This window comes from Balaenoptera physalus, assembly GCF_965194825.1.
Source record: "Balaenoptera physalus genome assembly, chromosome: 19".
Taxonomy (NCBI): Eukaryota; Metazoa; Chordata; class Mammalia; order Artiodactyla; family Balaenopteridae; genus Balaenoptera; species Balaenoptera physalus.
The window spans coordinates 13636602-13660531 of record NC_138900.1 but is presented as its reverse complement, the minus strand read 5'-3'; the positions used below and the strand labels follow the sequence as shown (position 1 = coordinate 13660531).

At 44.5% G+C, this 23930-nt stretch overlaps 1 pseudogene across 1 annotated transcript; it reads left to right on the top strand.

The window, feature by feature from the left end:
* Positions 1 to 17226: 17226 nt before the first annotated feature.
* LOC309648096 (interferon lambda-3-like) lies at positions 17227 to 23675 on the top strand (annotated as a pseudogene). Its single transcript has 4 exons — positions 17227 to 17253; positions 17767 to 17826; positions 18672 to 18810; positions 18915 to 23675. The product of its transcript is annotated as an interferon lambda-3-like (transcript).
* The last annotated feature ends 255 nt before the right edge of the window (positions 23676 to 23930 follow it).

Genomic DNA, 23930 nt, shown 5'->3' with positions numbered 1-23930 from the left:
ACATTTGCCCCCTTATTTTGTGTCCCTCACAAGGAAAATAGGGGTGACTCAGGGCAACTTCCTCCCCTCCCACCATTCCATGGGTTCTAAGGATTTGCCTGTCCAGGAGTCTCTTGGAAGGATTCCAGGCTCCCTGTTCTAGCCTCCTTTCTGGTACTCTTCCAAATTTAGTTTCCCATTTGTCATCTCCTGGTCACTGCCCACCTGGGCTTCCCCAGGCCTGCCCAAACCCTGCTAGCAAATTCCAATTCACCTAGTGTGTTCATTTACTTACATAAACTAGGATTGTCCCTCCAGCTAATCTGGTGGTTCAGGGTCTTTGCTTGCTTTACAATTACCTGGGGAACTGTAAAGACACCAATGTCTGGGCTGCAGTCCCAGAGATTTGACTGGTCTTAATTGTCACACTCAATCAGTGGTTCTCAAACTTTAATGTGCATCGGAATCAGCTGGAGGTCTTACTAAACCTGACTGCTGGACTCCCCACCCAGAATTTCTGATTCAGTGTAGCTCAGAGAATCTGCATTTCTAAGAAGTTCCCAGTGGACTTCCCTGGTGGCACAGTGGTTAAGAATCCGCCTGCCAATGCGGGGGACACGGGTTCTATCCCTGATCCGGGAAGATCCCACATACCGCGGAGCAACTAAGCCCGTGCACCACAACTACTGAGCCTGCACTCTAGAGCCCACACGCCACAACTACTGAAGACCGTGTGCCTAGAGCCCGTGCTCCGCAACAAGAGAAGCCACCGCGATGAAAAGCCTGCGCACTGCAACAAAGAGTAGCCCCCACTCGCCGAAACTAGAGAAAGCCCACACAAAGCAACGAAGACCCAATGAGGCCAAAAAATAAAGTAATTTAAAAAAAAAAAGATTAAAGAAAAAAAGTTCCCAGGTGAAGCTGATGCTGCTGGTCCAAGGACCACACTTTGAGAAGCACTGCTCTGTACCAAGAGGTGGTAACTTGAAATGGTTAAAACTCTTGCTCCTCAAGTGTGACCCACAGACCATTGGCATCACCTTGGGAGAATGCTAGAAATGCAGAATCTCAGGCCTGACCCCCCCCCCCACCTACTGAATCAGAAATCTGCATTTTAACAATAACTTCAGGTGGTTCATACATATGTTAAAGTTTAAGGAGTACCGGGTTCAATCCCAGTTCTGCCTGTGATTAACTGAGATTTGGAAGTGGCTTCTTGAGGTCTCAGTTTTCTCGTCTGTAAAATGGGGGTAATAATAATACCTATCTCATAAGGGCATAGTCAGGATTAAATGAGTTAACATAAGTATAACAGTGCCTAGCATAGGATATGCACCAAATAAATATTTGCTATTTTTGTCATGGGTATTATCAACTCCCCAGGTGTTTCTAATGTGCAGCAGAGGCTGAAAAACACTGAGCAAGGCTGAAAGCTGCCCCCTGGGGCCCCAGGAGCCACGGAAATATTGATAAAATATGAAAACAGACTGAAATGGAGATGCAGACACCAAGATAGAGGCTAGAGCCAGAAAACAGACAGCGGCAAAGCGCCAGAGACTGAGACCCAAGAAATCAAAAGCTGAACCCCAGACTCGCAACGGGGGAGACAGAGACTCCAGGAGAAATACACCCACAGAGAAGAAGTACCAACACTTTCCACAGCCAGAAGTTAGAGGCAAAGCTAGGTGAGGCAGACCTCCCTCCCCTGATCAATGCCCATCCATCTATCCATCTGCCCAATCCATGCGCCAGCCGTGACTCCCCTCTCCCTGCCATGTCCTTATCCCTTCAGCCTGTCCATCCAACAGGTAGGGCCACAGGTCCAGCCCTGTCCAAGTGGCACCTTTGGGGGCACACACCTGGGAGAGACTGCTGTGTTGTGAGGTTCTAGTCGGCAGGCATCCAAGAAAGCAGAGAGGCCACCACCTTTGTGAGCCTCCCCCGTGAGTGTTAAGAAGCTCTCAAGTCAGGCAGACCTGGGATTGAATCTGACTCCACCACCTATAAACTGTGTAGCCTAGGGCAGATTACTTTACTTCTCTGTGCCTCAGTTTCCTCATCTGGAAAATGGGAAACATAAATAATATGTCTGAGTTAGGTCCTAAGACTATTCTGAGGATTAAGGGGGACAACACAAGTGACATATTTAGAACAGTGCCTAGTATAGGGTAAGCATTCAAATGTCGCCACTGTGGTTTATGATTTCCCGCTTGTCCTGCTAAAGGCTCATCTCTGGTGCTCCCACTCCTGGAACTGCTCTCCCAGGTCGTCTGTGGACTCACACTCTCCTTCGCTGGGAGATAACAGTGGTAGCTCTTACTATTGAGGTCTATTCCCCCATCCCTCGTGCTCTGGGCTGAGACCCCCTGCCGCCCTGCCGCTGTCCTCAGACCCACTCCTCTCTGAGGGACCAAGGCAGTAAACATTTGATCACCCAGGGCACACACTGGGGGCTCATTAACATATGATGAGAGAACAGATGAGAGAATCCTTAGGGACTTGGTGGGCATAGCTCCTGCCCCTCCAGAGGACCTGAAAGCTGGGACCTGCTGTAGCAAGCAAGGAGCTGGGGAAGCTTAAAGATGGGTACATGTGAAGGGCAAAGCTGAGCAGGACAGTGGGGTCAGGTGAAGGGGGACAGGTGATCAGTGAGAAGGAGACCCACAAAGTCAGGTTGAAGAGAGAGAGGTGAGGAGACACATTTGAGCGGCACAGGTGGCAGGCACAGGCAAGGAGCAAGTCAGAGAGGAGGAAAGTCCAATGGGCATCCTAACTCTCCTGCCTCACCTGGCCGCCTCACCTGGCCTTTTCATCCGGCTCTCCTCCCCAGCCTCTATAACCTGTCTCCCCTCACCTTTCTCCCTCTCCTAACTTCCCTTCCACTCTCTCACCGTCCCAACTCCCTGCCCCCTTCACTCAACCTTCTCGACTGTTCTAATCCAGTTGTGGCTTCCCTCACTTGCCTTGCCCACCTTTCCCCTCTCAGTCACTCCTCACGGACCTCCCCCTTCACCTTTAACCCTCCGCCTCTGTCTTTTTCATCTTTCCCTCTTCGCTTATTCCCCACTTGTCTCCTCTTTTGTATCCTTTTTGCTAGCAAGGGCTTCCTGTTTCCCACCCAGGGTGCCCCAAAGGCTCTCAGGGATTCTGGGCGCCCTGGGCAGGGTTGGGCAGGGCTGTGGACCTCAGGGCTGGGAAGGAATGTAGGGGCCGGGGAACTATTCAGACCTGCGCAGGAGGGATAGGGAAGAGGTGGGGAGGAGCGTGCAGAAAAGGCTGTGTAGGAGATGGAGGTTCCCTGGGGTTGCAACCTCGGGGTGGCATCCGAGGTTCTGCAGGGCAAGCCGGTGGAGCCAGTCCACCTCCTCTACCCCCAGCGGAACCGAAGTGCCCCTTTCTGCCGTCTCCCAGCCTCTGCCCTTGAAAACGCGCCCCCCGTGTTTGCCCCTTGGGTCCTCTCCACACCTGCAGTGGGGCTCCTGAGAGACGCACCAGAGATTTCAAGGTGGCCCGGCAGGCACCGCGGGAGTGATGCGCAGTGGGAGGGGGGCTGAGACCCCAATCAGGGTCCCCTGATTCAGCCCCTCCCACCCCCACCTGGGAACTCGTGCCTCCCCTTTACTGCTTCCCCCAGACCTACCCTGACCACCCAGGAAAACGCTGGCCAGTTCCAGGAGCACAGCAAAGTGAGAAAAGCAAATTGCAGAAAAACATACGACTGATGCCACTTTTGTAAAACCAAAACGAGAATATGTGCATGAATCTGCATTTGATATAAGTGTACAGGAAAAGCTGTGAGTTAACAATGGTTATCTAAGGCGATTGGAGTAGGGCAGGGAGGGGCAGAAAGGAAGGTAAGAAAGGGGAAAAGGAGTATAAGCTGAACGGAAAAATGCGCATGGAATCATTTTTTTCTTTTAGTACATTTACTGCATAGTACATAAAAAAACAAAAATTTCTAAAATTTTACAATACTATAGACTTACAAGAAGTTGCAAAAATACTACAGAGAAGCTCCCTGTATCCATTATTACGTAACTATAGCACTGTCTCAAAACTAGGAAATTGACATTGTCACAATGCAATTAACTAGACCACAGACCTTACTGGGACTGGGACTTCCCCAGCTTTCCAATGCACTCTTTTGTTTGTTTGTTTGTTTTTGGACTTTTGTGTATAATTCGGTGACATTTTATCATATGTATAAGTACCACAATCAGAATACAGAATTATCTTCTCGCCACAGAGGAATGCCCAAGTGCCACCCGTTTATACAGTCATACCTTCCCTCCTCTTCTGTTACCCTTGACAACTACTAATCTGTTCTCTAGCTCTATAATTTGTCATTTCAAGAATATTATATAAATGGAGTCCTATAGCATGTAACCTTTTGAGATTGGCTTTTTTCATTCAGCACAGTGCCCTTAAAATTCATCCAATTTGTGTATCACTAGTTCCTTCCTTTTTATTGCTGAGTACTCTTCCATTGCATGGATGTGACAACAAAGGAATATTAACCATTCGGCAGTTGAAGGACATACAGATTGTTTCTAGTTTGGGGCTACTACAAACTAATAATATTAACCAGTTTAACTAGTATTAAATAGTTTAATGGGCTATTGAAGCTGCTATGAATATTCATATCTGATTTTTGTGTGAACATGAATTTTTATTTCTCTAGGATAAATGCCCAGGAGCGTGACTGCTGAGTCATGCAGTGTAAGTGCATGCTTTACTTTTTAAGAAATCTCCAAATGTTTTCTAGAATGGCTGTGCCATTTTACATTCCCATTAGCAATGTATGAGAGTTCCAGTTTCTTCTAATGCTCACCAGCATTTGGTCCTATCAGTATTATTATTATTATTAGCCAGGCTAGGAGGTGTGTAGTGAATGATGAATCATCATTTCATCATGATTTTAATTTGCATAATTTTAATTTGCATTTTCCTAACGGCAAGTGATGCTGACATCTTTTCTTGTGTTCATTTGCCACCTGAATATACTGTTTGGTGAAATGTCAATGTTTTCTGCCCATTTTCTAATTGGATTTTTTGACTTTTTAAAATTGATGACTTCTGAGGTTTTTAAAATATATTCTAGATACTAGTCCTTGTCAGATATGTGGTTTGCAAATATTTTCTTCCAGTCAGCTACTTATTTTCTCATCCTTTTCAATGAGCCTTTCACAGAGTAAAAGTTTTTAATTTTGATGAAGTCCAATTGATCCTTTTTGTTTTTCTAAAGGATCGTGCTTTTGGTGTCAAGTCTAAGAACTCTGCCTAATCCCGGGTCATGAAGATGCTCTCCTATGTTCTCTTCTAAAAGTTTACAGTTTTACATTTTACATGAAGATCTATGACCTGCTTTGTGTATAATTTGTGTATAAGGTGTGACGTTTAGGTCAAGGTTCATATTTTTGCCTACTAATGTCCAGTTGTTCCAGCACCATTTGTTAAAAAGACTATCCTTCCTTTTTGGATTGCTTTTCAATTTTTGTCAAAATTCATTTGGGCATACTTATGTGGCCCCATTTTTGGGTTCCCTACTCTGGTCCATTGATTAATGTGTCTATGCTTCCCCCAGTACCACACTGTCTTGATTACTGTCACTATCTAGTAAGTCTTGAAATCAGGTAGTGTGATTCCTCTAACATTTTTTCTTTCTTTTTTAATATTGTTTTAACTGTTCTAGTTCTTTTTCTTTCCCATATAAATTTAAATATAATAATCCATGTAAATATAAATTTTAAGATAAGCTTGTGTATATATACTAAAAAAAATCTTGTTGGCATTTTGATAGGAATTGCATTGAATTACAAATCAGTTTGGGGAGAATTGACATCTTTACTACATTGAGCATTCCTGTTCACTGTATGTCTCTACCTTTATTTATTTCTCCTTTGATGCCTTTCTGTAAAAAGAGAAGAACAAACCTGATTCCATATCCGATCTATTCCTTTAGCTCTAACCCTTTGTGCTCTGTTGCCTCTGCTTAGTAATTCTGGCTCTGAACCTTTGTAAAAGAATGTTGCCTAGAGCCTGAAATATACATGATAGCCCGTCTGACCTTTAAAGATATAACACTTTTCCATTCATATAGAGATTAAAAGTTGCAGGATAGAGAATAACATTTGTCTTGTTGGAGGTTTATAGGAACATTGCAACCAGCCCTACAGTGAATAGCTGCCAGAAGGATTTCCCCACCAAGAAGCTTGCAACGAGGAACCACACCCCCTCCCTTTTTAGCATGAAAGGAGCCTGAATTCTAACTCGGGTAAGATGGTTCTTTGGGACACAAGTCCACCATGCTTTCGGTCTTCTGGCTTTCCGAATAAAGCCCCTATTCCTTGCCCCAACTCATCTCTCGATTTATTGGCCTGTTTATTGGCCAGCAAGCCATATGAGCTTGGACTCGGTAACATTTCATCAGAATTTTGTAACTTTTAACATACAGATTCTATCCATATTTTGTTGACTTATATCTAAGTGGGGTTTTTTTAGCAATTGTAAGAGGTATCCTATTTTTAATTTTGATTTTCAATTGTTTACTGCTAGTATAAAGAAACATAATTTATTTCGTGTGTTTACCTTGTACCTTATTCTTGCTAAACTCACTTATTAGTTCTAGGAGTTTTTGTATTTTCCTGGTGTCTCTATACATACACATTCATGTCATCTACAAACAGTTTTATTTCTTCCCTTCCAATCTTCCTTTATTTCTTTCTCTTATCTTCCTTCCTTCCCTCCCGCCCTCCCTCCTTTTTTTCTTCCTTCCTTCCTTTCTTCCTCTCTCCCTTCTTTCCTTTCTTCCTTTCTTCCTCTCTCACTTTCTCTTTCTTTCTTTCTTTCCCTCTCTCTTCCTTCCTCCCTCCCTCTATCTCTCTCTCCCTCCCTCTCTCTCTCTTTCTTTCTTTCTTTCTTTCTTTCTTCCTTCCTTCCTTTCTTCCTTCTTCCCTCCCTCCCTCCCTTCCTTCCTTTCTTCCTTTCTTTTTCTTCCTTCCTTCCTTCCTTCCTTCCTTCCTTTCTTTTCCTTCTTTCTTTCTTCCTTTCTTTCTTTCTTTCTTTCTTTCTTTCTTTCTTTCTTTCTTTCTTTCTTTCTTTCTTTTCTTTCTTTCTTTCTTTCTCCTTATTGTACTGCCTAGGATCTCCAGCACTGTGTTAAATAAGAGTGGTGAGACTTCACACTCATTAGGATGGCTGTTACTAAAAAAATAATAATAACAAGTGATGGTAAGGATGTGGAGAAATTGGAACGCTTATGCACTGTTGGTGGGAATGTAAAATGGTGCCACTACTCTGGCAAATAGTATGGCAGTTCCTAAAAAAAATTTTAAACGCCATACCATCCAACAATTCCACTTCCGGGTGTATACCCCAAAGAATTGAAAGCAGGAACTCAAACAGATATTTGTACACCCATGTTCATAATAGCCTTATATACAATAGCCAAAAGATGGAAGCAACCCAAGTGTCCATTGCCAGATGATTGGATAAACAAAATGTGATATATACATATGATGGAGTATTATTCAGCCTTAAAACTGAAGGAAATTCTGACACATATCAACATGGATGAACCTTGAGGACATTATGCTAGTGAAATAAGACAGTCACAGAAGGACAAATACTGTATGATTCCACTTATATGAGGTGCCCCAGAGTAGCCAAATTCATAGAGATAGAAAGTAGAATGTGGTTGCCAGGGGCAAGGAGTAAGGGAGAATGGGAAGTTATCGTTTCTTAGGTACAGAGTTTCAGTTTTGCAAGGTGAAAAGAGTTCTGTGGCTGGATGGCAGTGATGATAGCACAACAATGTGAATGTACTTAATGCTACTGAACTGTGCACTTAAAAATGGTTAAGATGGTAAATTTTATATTATGTGTACTTTACCACAATAAAAACAGCAAGAATGGTGAGAGTAGGCATCCTTACCTTGTTCCTGATTTTAGTGTGAAAAGCATTCAGTATTTCACCATTATGAGATTATCTGAATGTTTTTCACTGATTCGCTTTATCAAGTCAAAAAATTTCCTTCTATTCCTTGGTTGCTGAGAGTTTGTAATCAGAAATGGACGTTAGACTTTGTCGAATGCCTTTTCTGCGTTGACTGATGTGATCACATGATTTTCTTTAATGTTTTAAATTTTTATACAATTTTAAAGGTTACTTTATGTTTACAGTTATTACAAAATATTGGCTATATTCCCTGTGTTGTACAATACGTCCTTGAGCCTGTCTTACACCCAATAGTTTGTACCTCCCACTCCCCCTCCCCAATATTGCCCCTTGCCCCACCACTGGTAACCACTAGTTTGTTCTCTATATCTGTGAGTCTGCTTCTTTTTTGTTATATTCACTAGTTTGTTGTATTTTTTAGATTCCGTATATAAGTGATATCATCAGTATTTATCTTTCTCTGACTTATTTCACTTAGCATAATGCCCTCCAAGTCCAACCATGCTGCTTCAAATGGCAAATCTTCATTATTTTTTATGACTAAGTAGTATTCCATTGTGTGTGTGTGTGTGTGTGTGTGTGTGTGTGTGTGTGTGTGTGTGTATCAATCACATCTTCATCATCCATTCATCTGTTGATGGAAACTTAGTTTGCTTCCATATCTTGGCAATTATAAATAAGGCTGCTATGAACATTGGGGTGCATGTACCTTTTCAAATTAGTGTTTTTGGTTTTTTTGGATATATACCCTAGGAGTGGAGTTGCCAGGTCATATGATAGTTCTATTTTTAATTTTTTGAGAAACCTCCGTACTGTTTTTCGCAGTGGCTGCACCAAATGACATTCCCACCAACAGTGTAGAAGGATTCCCTTTTCTCCACATCCTTGCCAACATTTGTTATTTGTGGTCTTTTTGTTGATAGCCATTCTGACAGGTGTGAGGTGATATCTCATTATGGTTTTGATTTGCATTTCCCTGATGATTAGCGATGTTGAGCACCTTTTCATGTTCCTGTTGGTTATCTGCAATTCCTCTTTGGAAAAATGTCTATTCAGTTCTTCTGCCCATTTTTTAGTTGGATTGTTTTTTTTTTTTTTATGTTGAGCGTATGAGCTATTTATGTATGTTGGATATCAATCCCTTATAGGTCATATCATTTGCAAATATTTTCTCCCATTCCGTAGGTTGTCTTTTCATTTTGTCAATGGTTTCCTTTGCTGTGTAAAAGGTTTTATGATCGTATGATTTTTTTTTCTTTAGTCTGTTAATATGGTGGATTCCATTGATAGATTTTCAAATATTGAACCTGCATTCATGGAATAAATCTCTGCTTGGTCATTGTGTATGATTTCTTTTTTAAATATAAAACATCTTTATTCACTTTGGACTTCCATTCTTCCAGTAAGGTTACCTTTTTCCCCCTTAATTATGGTAAAAATTATACATATAGTAAAATTTGCCACTTTAGCCATTTTTTTATCTTTGGTATTTTTTTGTTTTTAGTTTTTTGTGGGTTTTTTTTTGTTGTTTGTTTGTTTGTTTGTGTTGGCTGTGCCACATGGCTTGTGGGATCCTACTTTTGCAACCACTGGTGGAACCCAGGCCACCTGCAGTGGAAGCGTGGAGTTCTAACCACTGGACTGCCAGGGAATTCTGCCATTTAAATAATTTTTAAGTGTACAATTAAGTGGCACTAGTGTAAACCATCACCACTATCTGTTTCCAAAACTTTTTCAACACCCCAAACAGAAACTCTGTACACATTAAGTAATAACTCCTCTGTCTCCCATGCTCCCAGACCTGGGTAACTGCTAAACTATTTTCTGTATCTGTGAACATGCCTATCGTAGATACTTCCTATAAGTAGAACCACACAATATTTGTCCTTTTACGTCTGTCTTATTTCATTTAGCATAATGTTTTCAAGGTTCATCCATATTGTTGCATGCATCAGAATTTCATTCTTTTTTATGGCTGAATAACATTCCATTATATGTATATACCACATTTTGTTTATCCACTCATCTGTTCATGGACACTTGGCTCGTTTCCACCTTCAACTATTTTGAATAATGCTTCTATGAACATAGGCATACAAGTACTTTTTGAGTTCCTGTTTTCAATTCTTCTGGGTACGTACTGACTTTTTACATGTATTTTTATTGCTGGATAAAACTTGCTAAAGTTTTAGGTGTTTTTTTTTGGTCTATGTTTATGAGGAATACTGATCTTCAGTTCCCTTTTCTTTTTTTTTTTTTTTCCTCTATTTTTGTTAGGTCTTTATCTGGCTTTGGAATGAAATGCAATGCTGGCCTCATAAAATGAATTGGAAAGTGTTGCCTCCCCTTTAATTTTCTGGAAGAGTTTGTGAAGAATTAGTGTTAATTCTTCCTTAAATTAATATTTGGTAGAATTCTACAGTTAAACCATCTGGGCCTGGTGATTTCTTTCTTGGAAGCCTTTTAATTACAGATTAAATTTCTTCCATAGTTAATAAGATTATTTATATTACCTATTTCATCTTACGTGAGCTTTGGTAGTTTGTGGGTTTTGAGGAATTTGTCCTTTTTGTCTAAGTTGTTGAATGTATATGCATAGAATTGCTTGTAGTATTCCCTTATTTCTATTTTAACGTCTATGAGGTCTATAGTGATATCTCCTTTCATTCACGATAGTGGTCATTTGTGTCTTCTCTCTTTTTTTATTCTTCAGTCTTGCTAAAAGTTTATCAGTTTTACAATATTTTCAAAGAAACAGCTTTTTGTTTTATTGATTGTCCTTATTGTTTTTCTGGTTATTTTATTAATTTCTGTTCTTATCTTTCTTATTTATTTCCTTCTGTTTGCTTGGGTTTTTCCTCTTCTTTTTCTAGTTTCTTGAGGATGCTTAGATTGTTGATTTGAGAAAATATTTTTCAAATATAAGCATTTAAGGCTACAAATTTCGCTCTATGCACTGCATTAGCTGTATCTCACATATTTTTATATGGTGTATTTTCATTTTCATTCAGTTCAGTGTATTTTTTATTTGCTTTGAGATTTCTTCTTTGACCCATGGATTGTTCAGGAGTGCATTGTTTCATTTCCAAGTGTTTGAAAAATGTCCTACTATCTGTATTGATTTCCAGTTTGATTCCATTGTACCCAGAGAATATAGTCTACATTATTTTAATTCTTTTAAATTTGTTGAGGTTGGTTTTATAACCTGGGACATGGTCTATCTTGTTTAATGTTCCATGTGCCCTTTAAAAGAATATATAGTCTACAGTTGTTGGGTGGAATGTCCTACAAATGTCAATTAGATCCTGTTGGTTGATGGTACTGTTCAATCTACTATATCCTTGCTGATTTTTGTGTCTAGTCATTCTGAGAGAGAGACTTGAAGTACCCAACTGTAACTGTGCATTTTTCTATTTATCCTTTCTATTCTGTTGATTTTTGCTTAAGCTCTGTACTTTGAAGCTCTGTTATTTGTTGTATACACTTTTAAGATTGTTTTGTCTCCTTGGTACATTGACCCTATTATCATTATGTAATGTCCTTCTCTGTCTCTGATAATTTCCTAAAGCCTACTTTATCTAGTATTTCTATTGGCACTCCAGCTTTCTATTGATTGTTATATCTTTTTCCATCCATTTACTTTTTTTAAATTTATTTATTTTATTTATTGATTTTTGGCTGCGTTGGGTCTTCGTTGCTGCGCATGGGCTTTCTCTAGTTTCGGCAAGCGGGGGCTACTCTTCATTGCGGTGCGCGGGCTTCTCATTGCAGTGGCTTCTCTTGTTGTGGAGCACGGGCTCTAGGCATGCAGGCTTCAGTAGTTGTGGCACGCAGGCTCAGTAGTTGTGGCTTGCGGGCTCTAGAGCGTAGGCTCAGTAGTTGTGGCACGTGGGCTTAGTTGTTCTGTGGCATGTGGGCTCTTCCCAGACCAGGGCTCGAACCCGTGTTCCCTGCATTGGCGGGTGGATTCTTAACCACTGCGCTACCAGGGAAGTCCCATATTCTTTCTTAAAGAATATTTTTCACTGGATAAGGAAATCTGGGTTGACAGTTCTTTTATTACAGCGTTTGAAAAATGGGTCACTTTCTCCTGGCCTCTATGGTTTCTGAAGAGCAATCCGTTGTCAATCAAATTATTGTCCCCCTATAAACTGTAATGCATCTTTTCTCTCTGGTTTCTTTCAAGTTTCTTTCTTTGTCCTTCGTTTTCAGAAGTGTTTTTATGATGTTTCTAGATCTGGATTTCTTTTATTTATCCTGTTTAAGGGTTATTCAGCTTCTTGAATTTGTAGATTTATATAGTTTGCTAAGTATGGGATATTTTTAGCCATTATTTCTTCAAAAATTTTTTTCAGACCCAGTTTCTTTCTGTTTTTCTTCTGGAACTTCAATGATGTGAATATTAGATCATTTCTTATTGTCCCAAAGGTCCCTGAGGCTCCCTTTGTCCCAAAAGCTCCCTTTTAATTTTTAAAAATCTACTTCTCTTTTGTTTGGACTTCAGTCTATTTACTCTCTGTTGTGCAGAGTGGATAATTTCTATTGGTCTATTATCAAGATCACTGATACTTCTCTCTCTCATCTTCATTCTTCTATTTACCGCTTCCAGTGAGTTTTATTTCAAGTATTGTATTTTTCAATTCAAAAATTTCCATTCAGTTCTTTATGTCTTCTGTTTCTTTGCTGAGACTTTCTATTTTTTAATTTGTTTCAAGAATGTTCATGATTGCTCCTTGAAGCATTTTTACAATAGTTACTTTAAAATTCTTGTCAAATAATTCTAATATCTGCATCATCTTGGTGTTGGTATCTACTTATTGGCTTTTCCCATTCTGTTTAAGATTTTCCTGATTCTTGAGATAGCGAGTATAATGAATTATTTTCTTTTGTATCCTGGATATTTGGAGTATTATAATATGAGGCTCTAATTCCTTTCTTAAAATGTTACTGCCAGGGCAATAATCAGAGCTCTGTTTATACATTTCCAGTGCTGGTCACCTTGTACAGTGGCTGAATCACATTTTTTGGAGTTTTGGATAATTTGTTTTGTAGTAATTGTAACCAGATATGTATGTATGTATGTATGCATGTATGTATATATATGTGTGTGTGTGTGTGTATATATATATATATATATATACCCATTTGTATATAAAAGGAGAGATTTTATATGTATGAATGTATGTGTGCATATATAATTATTTTGTTCTCTGGGCCACAGAGGCCTGGGAGCAGTAGAGTAAAAATGGCTGTGTAAAGTCCTTGGTGGCGTGGGGATTAGAGATAATAGACCCCAACCATAGTCTGGGGATTCTGAGAGCTGGGCTGGATGTCCGAGATGTCTCATTCACATGGCTGGCAGTTGATGCTGAGTGAGGGTGGGAGCATGGTGGTCTCGGGTCATTCATCCTTTTCACATGGCAGCTGGCCTTCCCCAGAGAGAGATTCTCAAGAGAAACATGCAGGGACTTCCCTGGCGGTCCAGTGGTTAAGACTCTGTGTTTCCACTGCAGGGGGCATGGGTTTGATCCCTGGTTGGGGAATTAAGATCCCACATGCCCTGCGGCGTGGCAAAAAAAAAAAAGAGAGAGAGAGAGAGAACCACACAGAAGCTGCCTAAGTCTTTTCTGACTTAGACCCAGAGGTCATGCAGCACCTATAGTTACACGTGAGCCACTAGGTTGTATGATAAGGCCACCCAAGATGGCTGTTCTCTTGCTCTCTGTACATCCCCTGCTTGACCAGTCCCTGCTTCACCTACACCCTACTCACATGACTGACCCTTCCTCTAAATCATAGAGCTTAATCAGTAAACACCTACAGACTTGCCTCCAGCCCCAGCTAGTAATTGTTCTAATCTTTAGATCAGAATGTCTCCACCAAGACAGCTTATCCGAGGGGTGGTGAGGGGCCATGCTCCTCTGCTGGTTTCCCTGGTAGCCGGTGAGCCAACCTGACATCAGTTCCCCCCCTCTAACTGGTAACCTCTCTCCCAAACCCCCATAGCAAATACTGCTACCACCATGTCCTGCCCGCTGTCTGCCACACACGGTGGGGTGTCACTCCAGGACCTTGCTTCAGGAATGTAAGATCCCCCCATCCATTAAACCATTAATGTCTCTGTCACTGACTCTGGGCTCTTTCTTTGACCTTGAGGCTGGGCAGGTACAGGGCTTGCAGGCCTGCAGGGTACAGCCCAACAAAGTTCAACCCAGATTGAAGGGAAGGGGACAGACCCACTTCTCAGTAGGGAAAGGGTCAAAGCTTTTGAAGACATGTTTTGAAACTACTACAATCTGCTTTCTAGCCATAAAATATTTACATTCCTTCCACATGCAAAATTCACTCATCTCTCTCCTCAACCTCAAAAGTCTCATCTATGTTGCATCAGGCTCATAGTCAAAGCCTAGGACCTCATCATCTAAGTCAGAGCCAGGTGTTGAGGAGGCCACCCTATTGCAGGGATACAGGATCTCTCGAGCACCTCCAAAGGGAGTGAAGCAGGTGCAACTATTTGGGAGAACAAGATGAGTATTTAGAACTGCACTGCGCATTATGGAAGCCACCAGCCACATATAGCAATTAGATTTAAATTAAGGGAAAAAGAGAAATTGAAAATTCAGTTCTTCCAACACACTAGCCAAATTTTAAGTACTCAACAGCCACATGTGGCTAGTAACTCCTGTATTGGACATTACAGATATAGAACCCTTCCATCATTGCAGAAAGTTCTACGGAATGGTGCTAACTAGACAATATAAGCACAGGTGTGCCCTGTGACTCAGAAATCTTACTCCTCAATAGGGATCAGGATTTAGTTTGGGATCTCCCAAAAGCATGCCCTGAGCAAAGGGTATAGGTAGTTTATCTGGGAGGTATCCCCAGGAAATACAAGTGAGTGGGAAACTTGGGACTGAAAGAGAAAAAAGCTGGGAGTTCCCTGGTGGCCTAGTGGTTGGGATTTGGTACTGTCACTGCCATGGCCCCGGGTTCAATCCCTGGTCGGGGGCCTGAGATCCCACAAGCTGCGAGGCACAGCTCCCAATTTTTTTTTTAATTTTTTTTAAAGAAAGAGGGGAAAAGCCAATAAATGGTGCAGAGTGTGGACTAGAGTAAGGCAAGTGAGGCACCTAGGGCGCTTACCTGAACCTGAGGGGGGCTGGCTCCTTAAATTTTGCACCCTAGACACCTTGCTTCCTCACCCTAGTCCCAGCCCCGAAAGGGTGACCACTGTGAACAACTAGAGCTCATTGGTACCCAGGACCCTCTAAGGAGTTGAGAAATCATGTAGAACATACCTCAGAATTGACTCACTGAGGAAAAGGGAAGCAAAAGTATTTAATCACAAACTCCTGACCCTCACTGGTTGAAGACTGCCCCTGGGGAATTAATCCTGGCACTTCCAATCTGTTCTGCATGCCCACAGGAGAAAGACCTCAGAGGGAGAAGCAGAAAGATACGGGCACATGAGGTGGGAAGCTGGCAGCGCGTGTGGGAACCAGATGTACAAGTGAGAGAGAAAATGAGCTGAAGCGATATGGTGGGGGCACCCGCTTGGGGCTACAGCAGCCTAGAAAACCTCCCGCAGAGAGGATGTGTGTGAGCCTTATGGTGATAGGGAGCTGGAGGCAACCTAAATGTCCGTCACTGGAGGAATAAATAAGTGAAGGAGTGCTGTGGGCACACCATGGAATACAACACAGCAGTTAGAACCAGAGAGCTTGGGGGCTCCCTGGGCTCCCCTGGTGGCGCAGTGGTTGGGAATCCACCTGCCAATGCAGGGGACACGGGTTCGAGCCCTGGTCTGGGAAGATCCCACATGCCGCGGAGGAACTAAGCCTGTGAGCCACAACTACTGAGCCTGCGCTCTAGAGCCCGCAAGCCACAACTACTGAGCCTGCGTGCTGCAACTACTGAAGCCCGCGAGCCTAGAGCCCATGCTTCGCAACAAGAAAAGCCACCGCAGTGAGAAGCCTGCGCACTGCAATGGAGAGTAGCCCCCGTTCGCCACAACCAGAGAAAGCCCGCGCGCAGCAACGAAGATCCAACGCAGCCAGAAATTAAATAAATAAATAAATTTATTAAAAAAAAAAAAAAAGAAACAGAGAGCTTGATGTACACCACTACATGGAGACACCTCAGAAACATACTGTTATGTTTAAAAAAAGAGGGGAAAGAAACAGAACAAGATTCATAGCCCAATCCCATTTATGTAAATTGGAGACATATACACACACAAAATCACAAAGTATAAAGATATATCTTCGCAGCTATGTATCAAGTGCATTAAAGTGGGTGTCTGTGAAGGGGAGGGATGGGATAGGGATTGGGTATGAGGCTTGGGGTAAAACCTTAGGGGGTCTTCCATGGGCCAATTGTGATTCTATATTATGATCCGAAGAGTATGATTAGTATCTTTCTGCACCTAAGGGCCAAGAAAAAAATACAGGAATGAAAAATATGAAGTGCCTGTACATCAGAGCAATTCCCTTCTCGCTACACAATGATTATCACCGCAGGGGACGATGATAGCAAAGCAACCAGACTCTGCCTGACTTCTGGAAGCCCTCCTCACTGCCTTCTTTCCAGGCAGCCCCTCCAGTACCCAGCACGTGCTCTTGCCCCGCAAGCGAGGAACTTCCTAGCCTTTCATGCTACCCAGAGGGAGAGAAAGGAAAGCTGGACGTCTGTGAGTCCCAGAGGTTCCCACCTTCTGCTTTGGCTGTACACAGAATAGGGAGTAATTGCGTGGCATTCCATTCAAACCCCAGCTCTGCCATTAAACACCAGTGGGACCTTAGGTTAAGTCACTTTACCCTCCTGTGCCCTAGTTCCTTCACTGGTAGAATGGGGGGTGATCATAAAAATAACTACTCACGGGAATGTTCGGAGCCTAATGTGAATGAGTGCGTGGAACACGCGTAAACCCGTGGAGGAAGCTCCCTCTCTGCTTCTCCAGCAGCCCCGCCCACACACACCCCGCCCCAGCCCCTGCCCTGCTGTGACAGCTTCCCATTTCTCTTCCCGCCTCAGCCGCAGTCAGGGGCTCCCCAACATCCCAGGGTTTCCTAAACCAGGTTCAGGAACTTCTCAGGCTCCCTCCTGGGATTTCAGTTTCTCTTTCCTTCCGGGCGTAGCTCTGAGCTCACCTGGCCCCAATACCTGTCAACTCACCTGGCTTAGCAGCTGGCCCCATCCACTCATGCCTTTTAAAGTCAAAGCCCTCAGCCAGGGTTGCGCGTTTAGCCTGGCTAAAAAGCACAGCTGGGGAAGCAGTTTGCGATTTGGCCATGGCTGCAGACTTGATGCTAGTTCTGGTGACGACCATGGGGCTGGGCTTGGCTAGAGCATGTCCTGTCCCCACCACAACCAGGAAGGGCTGTGGCATTGGCATGTTCAAATCTCTGCTGCCAAGCGAGCTGGTGGCCTTCAAGAAAGCCAAGGATGGGAATTCCCTGGCAGTCCAGTGGTTAGGGCTCCACGCTCTCACTGCCGGGTCCAGGTTTGATCCCTGGTCAGGGAACCAAGATCCCACAAGCCGCGGGGCACGGCCAAAAAAAAAGCCAAAGATGCCTTCGTAAGTCCCTGTTGTGGGCTAACCTCTACCCCTTCTACCATAGCCAAGCTGTTGCCCTGCTACTGTTGGCCTAACCTCTATCCTCCTGCTACACGGGCTAGCCTCTAGCTTTTCGGCTATGACTAACATCTATTCTCTCTGCTGTGGATTAAACTCAAGCCCTCCTGCTAGACTTCATCCTTGCTGCTAGCCTCTGTCCCTCCCGCTGTGGGTTGAACTTGCCCTTGCTCTCTGAGAAGTGTCGCTCTTGCAGAAGGTCTGGAACTGCAGCTCCCGCCTCTTCCCCAGGACCCGGGACCTGAAGCAGCTGCAGGTGAGTTGGGAGAGTCAGGCCCGCCTGCCCTTACCTGGCCCCGCTCCTCTGGCTTTGCAGGTGGCCCCTCATGTCCTTTATCTCACCTGTGCTTCCCTCTCTCTGGTCTCTCCTCATCTGTCCTGGGCCTCTGTGCCTCCCCAACTGCTCCCTGGACCCTGTCCCTCCCCTGGGTTCCTTTTTATCATCCCTCTGCCTGTCCTCACTTCCCTGTCTCCGCCACCTGTCCCTCTCACCTGCACTCTCACCTTGTTCCTTCTCACTTCTCTCTTCTTTTCTCTCCCGGCTCTGTCCCCAGCCTGTGCCCCTTGCCCTGCCCACCTTGTCACCATCTACTCTCAACACTGATTCCCTCTTCCCCTCTCACCTGCCCTCCTCGCCGCTCTCACCTCTGTCCCTTGTCATCTTCCTCTGCTGATCTTTTTCCAGCAAACGCTCCTCCTTCCTCCACGCTTCTCACCTATGCAGCCAACTGTCCCACGCTCACCTACCTCCCAAACTGTTCTCTTCTCACCCGTTCCCATCCCCGTCTCTTCAGACCTCTGTGACCTCCCTCATGAGTCACTTTTCATTTGTCCCCATTTCACTTTTTCACCTGTTCCCTCACTTTTCTCTTCCCTGATCGTTCTGCCTCACCTGCATCCCCTTCATCTGCCTCCTTCCTCATGTGTTCCCCTCTCCTGTCTCCCTCTTACCTGTCCAATCACCTGTCCCCCTCATATGTCTCCTATCACCTGCCCTCCTCCCCTGTTCTCCCTACCTGTCCCCACTTAACTGGGCCTTCTTGCCTATCCTTCCTCACCTTTCCACCTCACCTGTTCTCTCTCACCTCTCCTCAGGTGTAGGAGCACGCCACAGCCTTGGAGGCGGAGCTGGCCCTGACACTGAAGGGTCCTGGGGACGGTGGCTAATTCATCCTTGGGCCACATCCTGGACCAGCCACTTCACACACTGCACCACATCCACTCCAAGTTCCAGGCCTGTGTGAGTGCTCGGGGCACCGGGGCCATATCTGTGGTTTTGGGCGGATGAGACCTCACCCCTCTGTCCCAAGCCCTGTCTCACACACCACCTTCCTCTGTTCTCAGGTCCAGGCTCAGCACACAGCAGGCTCCAGGCCCCAGGAGCTGCTTCCAGTACTGGCTGCATCGGCTCCAGGAGGCCCCAGAGAAGGTGAGTGACCCAGGAAGAGGGTGGCTGCCTGGGCCCTGGGCAAGGAGGAGGCTGACGCCCGGGCAACGGGGAACCACCTTCTCATCTCTCCCACAGGAGTTTCAAGATGGCCTCAAGGCCTCTGTCACATTCATCCTCTTCCACCTCCTCACTTGGGACCTGAATTGTGCTGCCAGAGGAGACCTGTGCATCTGCGAACTGGGACCTACCCCAGCCCATCTGGGAGCCCAGACCTTATTTATGCACTAACCCCAACCCTGCCTTAAGTTATTTCTTCTCACCCCTGCAGCCCTGACTCAGATCTGAAAGAAATGTTTCTTTTTCTACTTTTATATAATATGCAGAAATAAACAGTAAGCAATTGGAATCTTCTGTGATAAGTGAATCTTTGAGTGTGTGTGTGTGTGTGTGACTGTGGGCCTGTGACTGAGTGTGGATGTCTGCGTAGTGCAGGCAAAATTGATGACAGGCTGCATATATTTGCGTGTGCCTGACTTCTGTGAATGTGTATGTGTATGCATCCAATTGAGTATCTGCCCGAACCTGAGTCCAACTGAAGATGTATAACAGCATATTCATGCCCACGTGTGTGTAAGTGTGTGTGTATTTATGCACATGTTTATATATCTCTCCCTGTCTGTGTGAACTGTATATCTCTCTTTTCCATATGTACCTAGGACAGATGGAAGTCTATATCAGTCAGGATGCTTTATCCTATAATGTGTCAGAAACCCAACTCAAATGGATAGAACAAAAATGAATTTATTATGTCACAGTAAAAAGTGCATTGGGGGGCTTCCCTGGTGGCGCAGTGGTTGAGAATCTGCCTGCCAATGCAGGGGACACGGGTTCGAACCCTGGTCTGGGAAGATCCCACATGCCACGGAGCAACTGGGCCCGTGAGCCACAGTTACTGAGCCTGCGTGTCTGGAGCCTGTGCTCCGCAACAAGAGAGGCCGCGATAATGAGAGGCCCACGCACCGCGATGAAGAGTGGCCCCCACTCGCCGCAACTAGAGAAAGCCCTCGCACAGAAACGAAGACGCAACACAGCCATAAATTAATTAATTTTTTTTTTTTTTTAAAGTGCATTGGCAGGGCAATTCCAAAACTCATTCATTCATTCATTCAACAATGTCATCGGGGAACCAGGTTCTTTCCATTTCTGTTGACTGATTCTTACTCTGGCTACCTCACGGTCTCAAGATGGCAGCCATGGCTCCAGCTTTCACACAAACAATATCCTCCAAGTCATAACAAACACCCCAAACTTAGTGGAGTAAAACAACAACTATCTTATTATGCTCACAGATTCTGTGGGTCACGAAATTGGACAAGGCCCAGTGTGGATCACTTGCCTCTGCAGTTTGGAGTGGCCATGAGACTAAAGGGCTTCTTAAGTGAGTTAATTTATGTAAAGAATTGAAAACAATTCTTGGCACAGGTTAAGCCCCATATATGTGTTTATTGCTGTCATTTTTATTATTTTGGGATTTTTTTCTTCCCTAACACAAAGAAAACTCTTGCATTTGTTCCCTTCCTTCCTGCTTAGTTCATTGGTATAAGGATGAGAGACCTGGAGCTGTGATGGCCAATGAGGCAGCAACCCTAGAATATGAAACTATTCTTCTAAGGAAGGTGGAACAAAATAGTAGGAGGATGGGTCATTGGTGATATCAATAAGCTGTTGCATTAACAGCTCCAAACTCCCAACTCCAGACATATTAAATGAGATAACCAAATATCCTGAGTCATGTTAATTGGGTTTTGTTTCTTCAGCCAAATGTATCCTCAAAAATCCATCTCTGTATGCCCAGCAAAGAACCCAGAGGAAGAAACCAATTATTTGATAATAAAAATTTGAATCATGTAGGACATGTCTGAGTTCAGGCATATACCCCTTTTCAGTATGAGTGCTGTAATTGAAACAAGGTTGCAAACCTCTGCTTGGAGATGCCAAGGCCTAACAAAGAAATTTTGAACTGGATATATTTTGGTTTGCCTGCCCAGTGTCCATTTCACCTGGTAAAGCTTCTCAATTTTCCTTTGGGGCATGACCCCCCTTTCCCATTCCCTCATTGGTTGGACATAAGACTCAGGTGTGCCCAGAGCACTCCATCTCCAGAGTAAAGTGACCAGTCTTCCCTTGCCTCCCTCATGACAGCCTTTGCATAAGCTGTGCCCTCTGCTTGGGACGTGTCCCCACTACTCTCCCACCACTACCACGTCTTCATCTAATTTCCATTCATTCCCTATGCCTCAGTAATATCACTTCCTCCACCAAAAATCCTTCTGAGTGGAGCACTGGGGTTTCTATTGCTTTTATATGCCCAATAAGTTTTCCCATCCTACTTTTCCAGTGACTATTTAAGTTCAACCATATGAAATTGCCAATGTTCTGCCATTTCTAACCTACAAAACTGGCAATTTCATATGGTTCAACTTAAAATTTTTAGCACCTCCCCCTTCCCCAGGCCAAACGATCTGGACATGTGACCCCAACCTGGCCAGTCAAAGCATTCCATTCCTTTGGATATCACAATCAATGCAGGGGTGGCAAGTGTCCCCAGTCAGGCCAATCAGAGCCCTTCCCTGGGATTTTTTTTTCATTTAGGACTGGAGGAGATTTTGCCATTTTACCTCTGGGCTATGGTGCTAGAAGGATTGAGTCTGTGTCTGTAAATAAATGGCCATTTTCCCTACTACATGCAGTTGAAGGGGATAAATCTGAGCTGAGACAAGCGGAGAAGAGAAATGAATGGGAAGACTGTCATGATGGAGTTGAGTCTGGGTTCCAGTCTCTAAGGCCAAGTTCCTGGTAGCTTTACCCTTGATTGTCTCCTTCCTAGCTACATGAACCAACAAATGCACACTTTTTACACCTAATCCAGTTAAGCTGACTTCCTGTCACTTGCTACCAAGACTCAAATACACTTCCCTGAACTTCCAGGCAGGGTAAGGCAGCTCTTCTGGGCTCTGATAGGCTTTATGTTTCTCCCATCGCAGCCCTATTGCCATCTGTCTGCCTGAGCTCCAAGAGGGCAGGAACTGGAGCTGTCTTGGTCAATCGGTCACTGTTGACCAATTGGTCACTGCTGGGTCTCCAGTGCCCATCACAGGGCCAGGGCACAGAGCAGATGTTCCAATACTCCCCTCTCTCACCTAATGTACCTGTTCTTGGGTTTAAAGCTCTTAATTTTGGGAAAAAACAAAAACAAGCATGTCATTGGCATTGATAAATACTTCTCTGTTAAATGAAAGACCTGAAGTTACAGGGGAAGGAAGGTGATGGCTGTCATTCAAAGGGCTGAACCAGGGACCATGTGGGCTCCAAATATGCCAATGGGTGGATGCCAAGTTCTGAGGTGGCAGTTCCTGATTTTGTTTTGAAGACAGGCACACCCTGCTCAAAGCTGGATTCTCCATGGAAATCAGGCCATATACTGCCCCAGCTGAAAACACGCCACTGGCTTCCCACAGCTCTGAGAATAAAATCTTTACTCTTGACCACAGCCCACAGGGCTCTGCAGAACCTGCTCCCTGCTTGCCTCTCCCACTTGCTCTCCTCTCACTCTCCCCCTTATTCCAGTCCAGACACGCTATACCTCCAACACGCCAAGCACACTCCTGCCTCAGGGGCTTTGCACATGCTGTACTCTTTGCCAGGAATGCTCTTCCCTGGCTCTTCCCACAGTGGATTTCTTCAGCTCCAACATCACCTTCCTTGACCTTCTAACCTAAAGTAAGCCTCTCAGTCATCCCATCCCATCATCCTGTTTTCATTCTCAACGTGACACTTATTCACTACCAGACACTCATTATTTACTTGCTTGATTACTGTCTCCTGCCTCTAGAATATACGCTCCATTGGGCAGGGGTTTCTCGTTTTGTCTATTTTGTTCACTGTTGTATCCCCTGCGCAGGGCCAGGTACATAGTACATGCTCAAGAAACCTTTATCAGGTGGATTAGAGACAATATAGTCAGATGGTTAGGTGTGCAGGATTTGGAGGCAGTAAACTTTCCAATCATGGCTCTGCCATTTACTGCCTGCATGATCTTGGGCAAGTCCTTACCTCTCTGAACTTCAGTTTCCTTATCTAAAAAACGAGGGTACACGAGGCCTCTCGCCTTCTGAGATGGCCCACACTCTGTCTGTGGAGTGTGTTTCTCTCTAAGTAAATCCACTTCTTACCTATCCAAAAATAAATAAATAAATAAGAGGGTGCACACACCGCACACATCTGTTGCAGAGTATAGATGTAATCATGCTTACTGTCTGAGTAAACCCATTTTGTGAGTGCGATGTGCCAGGGGCTGAGCTGCACACTCTCTATTCATGCATCAGGGAGGGTTTGTGAGCACAGTGCCTGGTGTGTGGGAAGCCCTCAGTACCCAGGAGTCGTGATGACTGAGATAGATAAGTGTGGCTAGGCCACTGGGTGATTCTGGCCTGTGATTCTCTGGTGTCTCTGTCCTTGCTGCCTCCCACCCTGTCTGCCCAGATCCATTCCCCTCCCTCCTGCTCTGTTTCTATTTCTGTCTTTCTCTCCTCCTCCCCAGCCCTCAGGAGGCCCCTGGCTGGCATGAGGCCTTCTTCCTTCTTCCCCAGGATCGGGAAAGAGTTTTCACTGCAGGGCCCACCCGCCGAAACAACTTCCCTTCCCCAGCCACAGCTCACACCTTCACCTGAGAAACTCCCCTCCCCACACCAAGCCCTGCGCCCTAAGCAGACCCCTTCTCTACCTAAGAGCCCTCAGATTCCAGACAGCATGACCAATGAGCCCTTTCCCTCGTCCCCTCCCCCACCAGGCTGGCTTTGGATACCCAAGCTCAGCTAACTAAGGTCCTTGGGGCCACTCCCCAGCCTCCAGACACAGACATCAGAGGCTACATTTGGTAGTGGTGAGGAACAGATACTGAGGTCAAACTG